The sequence below is a fragment of the Gorilla gorilla genome, chromosome 11 (genome assembly GCF_029281585.2).
Source record: "Gorilla gorilla gorilla isolate KB3781 chromosome 11, NHGRI_mGorGor1-v2.1_pri, whole genome shotgun sequence".
Taxonomy (NCBI): Eukaryota; Metazoa; Chordata; class Mammalia; order Primates; family Hominidae; genus Gorilla; species Gorilla gorilla.
In genome coordinates this window covers 141,431,011-141,444,161 of record NC_073235.2, presented here as the reverse complement: position 1 = coordinate 141,444,161, position 13,151 = coordinate 141,431,011, and positions in this window count along the sequence as shown.

Here is a 13,151-nt window from a genome sequence, read left to right as displayed (position 1 = left end):
AAGGGAGGAAGAAAGGAAGGAAAGAAGGAAGGAAAGAAGAAAGAAAGGAAGAAAGGCAATTTAAGTGTGGTCAATAGAAAAGAATAATGTTAGAAATGGTTATTAATAGATTTATTATGCCACACGTCACTGAACTCTATTGTTTGCTAGTTTTCTCTTTACTCCTCAGATTGAATCTCTTCTATTTATCTAGCCTCAAGTTCACCAATCTTTATTCTGCCAATGCAAGTCTGCTATTAAGCCCATCCAGTGAAATCTTCATTTCAGATATTGTATTTTCAGTTCCCAAAGTTATGTTGTTTATATACTGTCTTATAAATTGGACCTAACCTAGTACTGCTCTAACAAAAACCTAACTATAATATATGGCTGATTTGCCAAGAAATGACTTGTTTGGTGCCAGTCCTGTCCTTGTTATAATTAGCGTAAGTGAGAGAGGAGACAAGTCATAACAAGTTGGTTGGACAGATGCTCTCCACTGTTCACTGAATAATAAAAAAGGGAAGAATGGGAAGATGGAAATAAATAAAAAGACAAAATATTTGTTGCTGCTGTTGTATGGAACTGTTATATTTTGCAGATTATATCCATACCATCTCTTCTATGCTATATGATATGCAAAGTAGACAAATATAATAATGAAGTCTAGCTGACTTGTGGAATTGTAATAAAGTTGATAAATGGGTTTGTAATCTATGAATTAAATGAAAGTTATTGGCTGGTAAATTTCCACAGCTCAGTTGATGCAACAACACAACTTTCATCAATACATTTCAATCGGGTGCAGGAATCCTGTCCTGGGGCTATTCTGAGAATGGACCTAGAACACTGATGCTCCTTGCTACAATGATGCTAAATGAATTTATCAAAAATAAGTTATGATATTTTACATATTTTTAGGATAAATAATATACCTAGATAAGAGAATATCTATAATAATATACCTAGATAAGATACATTGATACCTAGATAATGTACATTGATACCTAGATAATATACATTGATACCTAGATAATATACATTGATACCTAGATAAGATACATTGATACCTAGATAATATACATTGATAATTAGCTTGCACTGTGGATGTTCAATACAAATATTTCTAGAAACTATAATGGCAATGCAAAGCATGGTTAGAAGATATAAAATATATAGAAAGCCACTCCTGAAAAGCAAGCAAAGAGTATGTTATTGCCAGTAAAACAGTGACTTAAGAACAATATTAAATCACTCACTATTCTTTTCAGTCATACTCTGAGCTTCCTATTCAAAACCATGTTTTCTAATTCAAAAAGTTATTGCTTATTCTTGGAACAATAATCAAGACCCCATGCTGAAGGCTTCCGCCCTCACTCCAAGAACATCAGGATTGACTTAGTAAGAACTTTTTACCCCCAGTCAATACAGATGATGCATTTTCACTGTGTTCCCCACATGCCCACAATACTACCCAGGGCTCACTGACAATGAAGGGGGAATCATTGTAGCCAAAGATCTGGTAGTTCTAGGTTAGACTATTGCAGCATTGGCGAAGCAGGTCCTCATGGGCCACAAAAGTCTCTCCTTCCAGATGACTCTGCACAGAACCATCTCAACAGCGTTGGCCCCAGTCCACATGGATCTCAAGCTTCTTAAATGGCATCTGTGTCTTTATTAAGATAAAACTGAAAGAACATGGGTGGTTTTTAAGGCATGGAAAGGAAGACTGTTAAGCTGTTTCCAAGGGGCTAATAAGAATTGGCCTTCAAATCTCCCCCAAAGAATGAAAATGCCTTTGAGGATATAAATGGATTAGAATTCCCCCCCAAAAAAGAAAAGACTGGTGAGAGTGACATTTCCTTTTTCTATTGTTTGAAGAAGAGAATGTGTTTCTTTTTATCCTAATATAAGAGTTAATGCAACAGTATAATAAAAACCAGAGGTGGAATTTCTCCTATAACGGAATTTCAAAGGGACGCAATCTGCTTTTGAAAAGCTGGTATGACTTCTAAGTGGAAGCTGCTCGAGATGCAGGGCGAGCTGGTGTTTAAACACACCCCACACAAGCAATTCACCTGACAGCTGAGTGATTTGTCCAAATGCAAATGGGCGGGATGGATCTTCGAGGTTACTTTTGTCAGCATGAGAACTATGAGAAAAATTCACCTTTGAGAGTCTTAGTTTTGCTATTTGAAAAAGAACTTGGCCAGTTCAGCCCTCCGTTTCTATTTTCAGGGCTACATAAATTAATTCCAGTCTTTTTCAGAGGTGAAGGAAATTTCTCTAATAAAAAGTCATTGATGTTTTCACATTTTTCATCATCTTTTTAAAAACTGTACTGCAACATTTTATGGAGGCTAATTTAGTGGAATGTCATGTTATTTATTTTACAGTGTGGATCTGAGGATAGACCAGCCTGCCTTTTTTGATAATGAAAAGCAGAGTTTTAAACATTGAAAAAATAAGGGAAGGGCAAAATGTTATGGGATGTTAGTGTTATGGTATATAGACGTAACTATTTTTAAAAAGAAAATGCAATAATCAGGGTTTCTCAAACTTGAAGAATACATGCATCCATTGAAGGAAAAACAATTTTTATGGACACCCAGCATTGTCTTACATTACTTTTATTGTATTTTACAATGCTTCACATATATTTACATTACTTTTATTATATTTTATTATAATGTCATTTGAATATGCATAAATATAAACCAAAGTGCTGGCCTTTTACAATAACTTGTATGCAGCAAAATGAAAAGAAATATATATAATAGGAACAGATACAATGGAAACCATGAAAGTCCATGTTGACAGCATCAATTGAACACAAAGGATGATATGATTTTGCTGAGATTCATCCGTATCTTCCGAAGAGAATGTGGCACTAAGCGACTTGCTGCCTGTTCCTGTAAGCTCTGCACACCCATGGTGCTTTAGGAAAGGCTGTTTCTCTCATGACTATTTCCTCGTTGAGCCACAGACACCTCTGGTTTTCACCCAGTGTAAATGCATTGCTTACTTGTAGTCGGCCTTTGTTCTTCCTTTTTCACCTTGAGCAATTAAATAAGGACTCCCCCTGACTGTGAACACTAAGGCAAACATGGGGCTGACATGACATCACTGTGTTGGTGATCAGTTGGCCTTCTTGTCAGTCCAGAACACAAAGGCAAAATTCAGCTACACAGTGCTTCTGTAGGCCCCAGCTTGATCAACACTGATGTAGTTGCTGGACCCTGCTCTGGGAAGAAATCACTGAAACACACATTGGTTGTGAAAATCAAGTTTTCATCTTTTGCCTCAGTTCTGCCTTTTATGCAGCAAGTCCTCCTCATTTGCCACCCAGAAAACTGCTAGTCACCCTCCAGGACTCCACACAATGTCACAGCTTCTGCAGAGTCTATGCCAATGCAGGCACACCAACCACGCCCAAATGAGGCTGATCATTTCCTACTTTGGGCTTCCACAGCCCTTTGCACCAGCCCCTAGGGAGCATTTCTCACTACTGACCGCTTTGCCCCATATCCATCTCCTCCAGCCTTTCAGTCTGTGAGCTTGAGCTCTTCGTAAACTCAAGAACAAGAAACTCTGTTTTTCCATATTCAACTCACTAGAGCCCAGAGTTAGCAGGCCCTCCGTAAATGCAGAAGGAATAAACTGTTGCAAAACAATGTTTGTAAAATGTGAAAAGCAACCAGCAAATAAATCAAAATGCAATGGAATAAGAATCTGTGCTATGGACATATGTGGTCCCTCATCAGGGCCACCACCACCCACCGCCCACCCCGCCCACCGCCAACACATACCTCACTTCTACAGACCCAGAAGATGCGGTCTATAACCACGCATAGAGTGTGGGAATGTTTTCTTTTGTTTCAGTGGACATTGCAGCATGGGATATTGCAGGCATGCACTTCTCTACAGACCCAGAAGATGCGGTCTATAACCACGCATAGAGTGTGGGAATGTTTTCTTTTGTTTCAGTGGACATTGCAGCATGGGATATTGCAGGCATGCACTTCACTGTCAGGCAGAGATTAACTCTGTGTATCTTCACTGAATCTGCTTATAAACTGTAGCTGAAAGCAGAAAGCCTTGGAGTTGTTTTGCCCCACGCCTGGGGTGGAAATGGGATATGGTGGTTTTCTGGAAGGTTGGGCAGCAGGAGCCTGTGAGTAATTCCTCTCAGAGAGCAGAGGGTGCACCTGCCCCCTGTGAATGCCAGGAAGCAGCCTGCTGGACCTCCCGACCTGGGGGCCCTGAAAGGAAAGAGTGGAGTGGGACAAATGGCTCCCAAGCCCTAGGGTAGACTAAGTCTGTGCCGAGTCCCGCCTGTGAGCTAAGAAAAAACAAGTAGGCAGAAGGCAACATGAGAGAATTTTCCATTTCGGAGATTTTGATAGGTATCCGTTGACTGAGTGTGTGACAAAGGGAAGAACCCTCCAAGCAGGATAATGGTGAGAGAGCATTCAAGAAGAGCAGTTTGCAAGCAGCCAAAACAGCCAGTCTAAACTGGAGCCAAAGGTTGTGTCTAGTCCATCAATGGAAGTGATGGTTTAAGAGTTGGTCTAGGGCCAGGCGCAGTGGCTCACGCCTGTAATCCCACCACTTTGGGAGGCTGAGGCAGGTGGATCACAATGTCAGGAGTTTGAGACCAGTCTGGCCAACATGGTGAAACCCTGTCTCCACTAAAAATACAAAAATTAGCTGGGCATGGTGGTGGGCGCCTGTTATCCTACCTACTTGGGAGGCTGAGGCAGGAGAATCGTTTGAACCCAGAAGGCGGGGGTTGCAGTGAGCCATGAGCCGAGATAGCACCATTGCACTCCAGCCTGGGCAACAGGGTGAGACTCTGTCTCAAAAAAAAAAAAAAAAAAAAAAAAAAAAAGGAAAAAAAAAAGTTGGTCTATCGGGCCGGGCACAGTGGCTCATCCCAGCACTTTGGGAGGCTGAGGCGGATGGATCACCTGAGGTCAAGAGTTCGAGACCAGCCTGGCCAACATGGTGAAACCCTTTCTCTACTAAAAATACAAAAAAATCAGCCGGGCATGGGGGCACACATCTGTAATCCCAGCTACTCGGGAGGCTGAAGCAGGAGAATCACTTGAACCTGGGAGGTGGAGGTTGCAGTGAGCCGAGATCACACCATTGCACTTCAACCTGGGTGACAGAGCGAGACTATGCCTCAAAAATAAAAATAAAGAGTCAGTCTATCAGTGACACACAGCTGACCCTTGAACAACATGGGTTTGAACTGCATGGGTCCACATATATGCAGATTTTTTTCAATAAATATATTGGAAACATTTTTGGAGATTTTCCACAATTTGAAAAAACACAGGTGAACCGTGTAGCCTAGAAAGAGTGAAAAAATTAAGAAAAAGATACGTCATGAATGCACAAAATATATGTAAATACTAGTCTGTTTTATCATTTACTACCATAAAATATATACAAACCTACTATAAAAGTTAAAATTTATCAAAATTGATGCACTCAAACACTGACAAACTGAAGTACATACTCCACTACTGGAATAATTCTGTAGCCACCTCTTGTTGACATTGGTGAGTTCAAGTATTGAATCTGTGGAAAACCAGTGTGCCCCAATCACCTCCACCTCAGCAGTTCATCTCTCCAGTAAATTGAGTATTGCAGTAAAAAGTGACCTCTTGCAGTTCTGTACTTTTCATTGTGTTTAGCGCAATACCATAAATCTTTTTTTTTTTTTTTTTTTTTTTGAGATGGAGTTTCACTCTTGTTGCCCAGGCCGCAGTGCAATGGCATGATCTCGGCTCACTGCAACCTCCACCTCCCAGGTTCAAGCAATTCTCCTGCCTCAGCCTCCCAAGTAGCTGGGACTACAGGCACACTACCACATCCGGCTAATTTTGTATTTTTGATAGAGATGGAGTTTCACCATGTTGGCCAGGCCGAGTCCATTTTTGAGTCAATTTCTTGGTGGTCAATTTTTGGAAATTCCCCACGTGTTCTTGAAAGAATATTTTCCAGTTTTGGGGTGCAGTATTTTATGTATGCCTATTGGGCCCAGATTTTAAATTATGTTGTTTAAATCTGATACACCCTTGCTGGGTGGTATCTTCCTGATGTATTGATTACTAGGAGTGGTGTGTTAACATATTCAGTAGGTTGTGTTTTGTCCATTTCTCTCATTGGTTTTTATAATTTATTATAATGGAACAACAAATTTCTCTTAACAATTTATAAGTGGGTCTGTCCATTTTTATTTTATACATTTTGAAGCTATGTTAGCAGGTTACAAAAGACTTTTAAAATAATCACATTTTCCTGGTAAATTGACCGTTTTGTCAATTTACAGTGACCCTCTTTATTTCTAGGAATGCTTTTTGCCTTAGGCTGTATTTCATCTGATATTAATATAGTTGTAACAGCTTTCCTTGGAGTATTTGCCCTTTTCCATCCCTTTATTTTCAAACTTTAACTTAATTAAAAAAATAATATCATTACCTTTCTCTCCAAAAACAAAAGGGCTTTAGAATGCTTTAACTCTGATAATCCCTTCCCAATTTACATGCCATTGCTTTCTTAGTTTCTGGCTATTCTGATTTCATTTTATCCCCCAAATTATACATTATTATTATTGGGTTTTAAATCAATGTTTAGATTTACCCACTTGCTTATTATCGTAGCCCTCATCATTTCTGCTTAAATTCAGATCTTTTTTCTGAAACTATTCTTCCTCCACTCTTTTAGAAAAGTGTGTCAAAAGCATATCTTCAAAAGAGTGTGTCAGCTGTAAATTCCATTTTTGTTTGTCTGAGGAATCTTTATTTCATCCTTATTCTTGGAGAAGAGATATTCTGGGCATAAAATTTTAGATTAAGAATGATTTCTTACAATATTTTGAAGATATTATTTTACCGTCTTTTGGCTTTTATGTTGTTGAAATGTCAGCTATCAAACTGTTCACCTTTAGGTAATCTGTTTTTTCTCTCCATTCTTAGATGTTCCCATTATCTTTGGTATCCCTCAAGGCACTATGATGCTTGTAGAGTGCTTATTATTATTATTATTCTGCTTGGTGTTCACTAGTTTCTTAATCTGAATATTAGAGTCTTTCAATAATAATAGAATATTCTCTTCAATTATCTCTTCAAATATTTCCTCTCTCACAGTCTGTCCATCTCCATCTCTTTATCTCTTTCATGTTTTCCATCTCCTTTATATTTTATATTTTACCTAAATTATTCAGATCTATCTTCTAATCTACTTAGTCTCTCTTCAGCTTTATGTATGTTTTCAGATCTGCCTTCAAATTTACTGAGTCTCTCTTCAGTTGTATTTAATCTGTTGTTTACTTCATCTATTGAGTTTCTGATTTTAGCCATTGTATTTTTCATATTTTGTACTTTTATTGGTTCTGTTTGTAACTGCTTGTTTATTTCCTTGATAATTCCTTACCATCATACTTTCAAAATCTTATTTTACTTCTTGAAACATATAAAAGAGATTTATTTTGTATTCTAGCATCTGATCATTATGACACCTTTGATTTTTGTGAATCGCATACTATGTTTTGTAGTTTCTGCTTACTCTTGCTCATGGTGGCTTATTTCCTTGTGTGGATTGTGTTGTTTGATAGTTAACTTATGTTCCATAAAACTTTATCTGTTAAAGCCTGAGTTTAAAGTTTACTCCTCCAAATTTGCCTGGGGATTTGACTCACCTGAGACTTTATTTAAACTGAAGTTTAAGTTCTTCATCCCCACACAAGTAGTATGAATTCCAGTCCCAAGCTCCTGTGAGTATGAGATTTAAGAATTCTTTGGAGATACTCTTTGTTTATTCAGGTCGGTCTAGGGCCGGACCATCTCTTTTAGCAGGGTGTGTTTTCCCCCTCCCCCATTGCAAGTTGTACTTTTTGAAGTATCACATTTTAAAGATTCTGGCCTTATTTGAGATTCTCCAATTTGACTTGGTAATTGGCTCAGGCGCCCAGGTTTGTGCTCTGTCCCTAAGCAAGTGGCCTATTAAATCTAGGATCTAGGTCACCAGGGGTTGGCAGATGTCCCCAGCAAAGGTCCATTTTCAGCTGCTGGACCACCCCTCCAGATTCATGCTTCCTTGTTTCAGGATGAGACAATTTCCCATACTTCCCCACTAACCTAGCCATGCATAGGAGATGTTTTCTTTCTATACTGTATCCAGTGTTTTAGGTGTTCTGCAGTGGAGATTTCTCCAAACATGATAAGGAATAGAAGAATCACTGCTTCCATGTTTCAGTATTTCTAAAATTTTGCTTCTAGGTATGACATTGGCAATGTAGTTCATTTTTCCCTTTCTGAGCATGTCTCCTTCCTTGGTTTCTGTGACCATATTCTTTTACCTCATTTTTCCCTCTTTTCAAGAAAGAGTCCACTCTTCCTTCACCTTATCAACCAAGATCAGCATCTGGGAGTCATCCTTGACTTTTCCTTGCCCCTCTCACACATTTGGAGTTGAACTCGTATTGGTGTTTCCCCCTTGTCTACCTGTCCCCACTCTTCCTCTGTCTCTGCTGTTCCACAACCTCATGCCCCGTTGCATGACTGGATTCAAAATCCTCCTAACGGCGCCCCCCGCCTTCTGGTTATGTCCTTCAGCCCATTACTTTCCTTCTGTTCCCAGAAGAATTGTTTGATGCCCTCCTTACTCTTGCCAGCATCTTCTCTCTTGCAGACAGTGGCCTCTACATATTGCCTGAATACCAGGCTGTAAGAGAATGGCTGCCCACTGTGTGCAAAAGGATGAGTCCCTGCCACTTGCTGAATCCATACTGATGGCAGTGGCAGGGCTGGAGCCAAACTTGCTTGCTGATGCCAATGTCTGTGCTTGCTCTAGTACATCCTACTGTTGTAACAGGTGTTTATTAAACTGCCAGTGAAACTTGGCTACATGCTTAACAAATCCCTTCAAAATGTAATCAGTATTTACAAAGGATATGAATTATGATGAAAATGTATAACTCTTTAAAATCCTTCTCTTGACAACATTTAATTTTAGTTGGAGGTGCTGTCAATTCATGGTATCTATTCAACTTCTTTAATTTTTATAGCTTATAGCATTGAAGCTGGGAGATTCCAGCTTGGGGACTTCCCCATACCTCAACCCAAAACTCCTCATTGAAGATACTCATCAGATGTTTAATAAAAGAATGATAAGATAAAGAAATAAATGAATAAAATAAATTCTTCTCAATTTTGTCATTAAACAAGTGGGTACACAATTGTCAAGTTCAAGATTATGGAGAAATGAGCCAACATGTGGCCTGAAGGACTATCACTCTGGCCTTCATCATCAGTGAAATGAAGGGCATGAATCAGTAGAGGGTCAGTGGTACCCAGCAGCCTGAAGTTGGCGGGCTATAAACCTCATTCTCAGAATGCTATAAACCTCATTCTCAGAATGCTATAAGCCTCATAATGCTATAAACCTCATTCTTTTCACTTGGAAAATGTGGGAAACAATGTCTCTTTCAGAGAGTAGCTGTGAATATTAAAAGACATGACAAATGTAAAACAATGGTGGGGTGGGGTTCTGACACATAGTATGTGCTCAGTAAAAGTGACGCCCTCTCCTTTTCCTCTGCTTTCTTATTATGAGCTATGTCTAATAGATTTTTTCAAAGTGTATCTATTCAATGCCCAAATACCTAAAACAAAATTCCAACACAGAGAAAATAATGCACAGTGGGTGTGTCATCAATGCAAAGGCAAATGTCTGGATTTCCGGTTACGTTTCTCCACTTTTTAATTGTCTATTCTAGCACTGGTTAGACATAGCCCAGGAAGTAAATTCTGAAAGGAAATGCATTCAATGTCCCTGGCATAATCTGGCAAGGCCTGAAATCCCATGGGTGTGTATGTGTGTATATGTATGTATACACCAGTGTGTGTGTATATGTGTGTGTGTCTGTGCATGTGTGTGTATGAGTATATATGTATGCATGCATATATAAAAATATGTGCATGTACATGCATATGTATGTGTACGTGGGTATGTGTGTATATGTATGTATGTGTATGTATGTGCACATGTATGTATGCATATGTGTGTATGTATGTGTTTGCATGTGAATGTGTAGGTACACGTGCATGTGCATTGTGCATGTGTAGATATGTGTGTACATGTGTATATGTGTGTGCATGTGTATATGTGTGTATATGCATATGTATGTATGCATATGTGTGTATGTATGTGTGCATGTGAATGTGTAGGTGCACGTGTGTGTACATGTGTATGTGTGTGCATGTGTGTATATATGTATGCATACAGATATAAGTATGTGCATGTATATGCATATACATGTGTATATGTGTGTATGTATATGCATATGTGTGTATGTGTGTGTGTGCATGAGACTGTGTAGGTACATATGTGTGTGTGCACTGTGCATGTGTATATGTGTGTGTATGCATGTGTATATATGATGTGTGAGCATGCACTCACACCAGTGTTTGTTCTCTCATCCTCCAACCCCCCGTTCCCGCCTGCACAGCCTCCTGGCCCCATTAGTCACAGACGTTGCACCTCGTAAAGCTGCCGTCCCCTCACAACTTGCCGAGCCATCGTGCAGATTTACGGAGTGATGTCTGGGTGACTGACAAGTGCTGCTGCTTTACGGGGTGCGGCAGATGTCCACGCCGTATGACCAGAGCAATGGCTTTGCAAGTGCTTGTGGGAAAGCGTGGGGCTGGGGCCTGGAGAGGAGCAAAGTCCTCACTCTCAGAAAGGCCTGGTGCTTCCTGCCTTGGTCTCGTAGACCGAGACAGGGGGACAAAGCTAAAGGTCATAACATACGGGGCAGGACCAGGAAGAATCTGCCCTCTCAGCTCCTGACTCAGTGTCCTTTGCCCTGCTCCACTGTAGCTGAGAAGTGCTCACTGAGGATGAGCAACTTCATGCATTGCTTTACAATCTGTCCTTTCCCAAAGTAACAGGGAACCCAGCCGAGACCTTCCCTGATCTCTCACAGTGTGGCCTTGGAGGAGCTCTCTGGTGGGCAGTGGTACCAGCAGAGGCTCTGCGGACACCCAGGAGGGCAGGCTAGAGCTCACAGGGTGTGGGTCACATCTGTGATTCCCACCATGTCCTGCCTTCTCCAGGTCAGCTCCTCTCCCCCGGGTCAGGAAGGGCCTTTGTCATCTCTGCATGCCAGTGACTCTGCGCACCACTCCAGTGCCTGGCAGATGGGCCATGATTACTGGTGGAATTGCATTGGCAAAGCAGACAGGAGGGGGCACAGGGGTTCCCTGGAGTGTGGATGGAGCCCTCACCTGGGCTGTGCATGGACAGAGCTGCATCTGAGCCTGGCTTGCAGACTCAATCCCGAGGTAGTGCCAGGCACCATGGAGGATGAGCAGAGACGCCTCAGCCAGTCTTGGGGGTGAGGGAAGGTTTTCTAGAGGAATCAAGAGCTCACCTGAGATCAGAGGGATGAGAAAAGCTGGCTTCAGAGGGAGGAGGGGTGGGGAGCGAGTGCTGACCAGCCAGGCCTACATGCTCAGGGACCCAGCAGGCAGCAAAACAGCCAGGGCCCTGTTTCAGGAGCGTGGGGAACTTAGCCTGGCTCAGGCAGCATCAGGGCAGGGAGAGGCAGTGAGAGAGGAGGCTGCAGGGGACCTGGAGCCATCAGAAGGTCTCACTGTCATCCTGGGGGCACTGGGAAGGCGCATGAAGGGGAAGGCAGGGACAGGACAAATCGTTCCTTTGGAAGAATCATTTGGCCACAGTGGGGGGCACAGGCTGGAGGGGCAGGACCAGACTTCAGGCCAGAGAGGACACTGGTGCGATAGAACAGGTGTGGCAACCAGTCCCCAGCGGGGGCAGGTGTGTGGGGAAAGGAGAGGAGGTGCAGCAGCACTGGGCAGTGGGCTTGGAGGATGGTGGGAAGATGAGACACCAGGTCTGCCTGGACCGTTGGTTTCCATGATTTCCTCCGTGGCATGGCTTGCAGCAATAGAGCCCAGGCCCCCTTAACTCCCACCCCAGTGCATTTCATGTCACTCCACCCGCTCAAGCCATGAGCCTGGACCCTGGTGTCTGGCTGCAGGGTCCCCACTGAGTGCCATTGATGTGGTCAGCATAGGCTCCTCCCCTTCCTACCTACCCTAATTGACTGTAAAATAAGGAAAGTGCCAGTCCCTTCCTCATCGGGACGCTGCATCATGGTGCAGACGCAGAGCGTCTCTGAGCCATGCCTGGGACCTGGGAGCCCTCCTCACCATCATCGTCTCAGCTCATCTGGAATGTTGAGAGCAGGGCGTGCTCCCCTCTTCTCTCAGAAAGACCCCTGCAAAACTCAGCAGCGGGTCCTTCCTCATCTGGACCCAGATCAGCCCGCTTCCTTCCTTATGGGATCCCGGGGGTTGAACCTGGTGCGTCTCGTTCCGAGTCCCTCCCTCCCAGGGGCTGCTCTGGGAGCCTTGCTGGCATTCCTGTCCCTTAGGTAACCAGGGTTCCTCACTGCTGTGAACATCAGCCATGATTCAGAAAGGAGGTGGAATTGGCGTGGGATCCTGAAGGAGCCTGGATAGCAGGCAGCAGAGTGAGGACCCCCCGAAGGGTGTGCCCCGCAGTAAGGAAGGAAGTGAGTTTGGGCGAGCTTTGGGTTGTGCTGGGAGGGTGGGTGGGAAGGCGGAAGTGTGGGCAATGATGGAGGGTGGCACTCCGAGGTCCCACAGTCACGGGGAAACACATGGCACCTTAGAGCAGGTGGCGAGGTGGACAGCAGTGTGCCCAGGGAAGCGCCGCAGTAGGGAGGCCAACAGGGGCTACTTCTTTGTTGAGATGAGACTGGAGCCCAAAGTGGGAGGGTGGCGGAAGGGCAAAGGGGGAAGCGCATGACCATAGTGCAGAACAGAGTCTCGAGGTCTAGGCAACCAATCAGGCTATGAAAGGTGGTGCAGACTCCCAGGGGCTCCGAGGCCAGGACCTGGGGGCCTGCGAGCATCAGTCTGAGAACAGCACCACCCTGATGCGGATAAGGAGAAGCTCCTTCTGCTCTTAGTTCAATCATCAGACGCCTTCAGCGAACCCATGGACAGGCTGGACCGAAGCTTCTCCTCCCTGCACCTGGGATTGTGCAAGTCTCTGAAATTCGTTGACATCTTTTGGAAAAGCACTTTTAATTATAAGGCAGTTGTTTT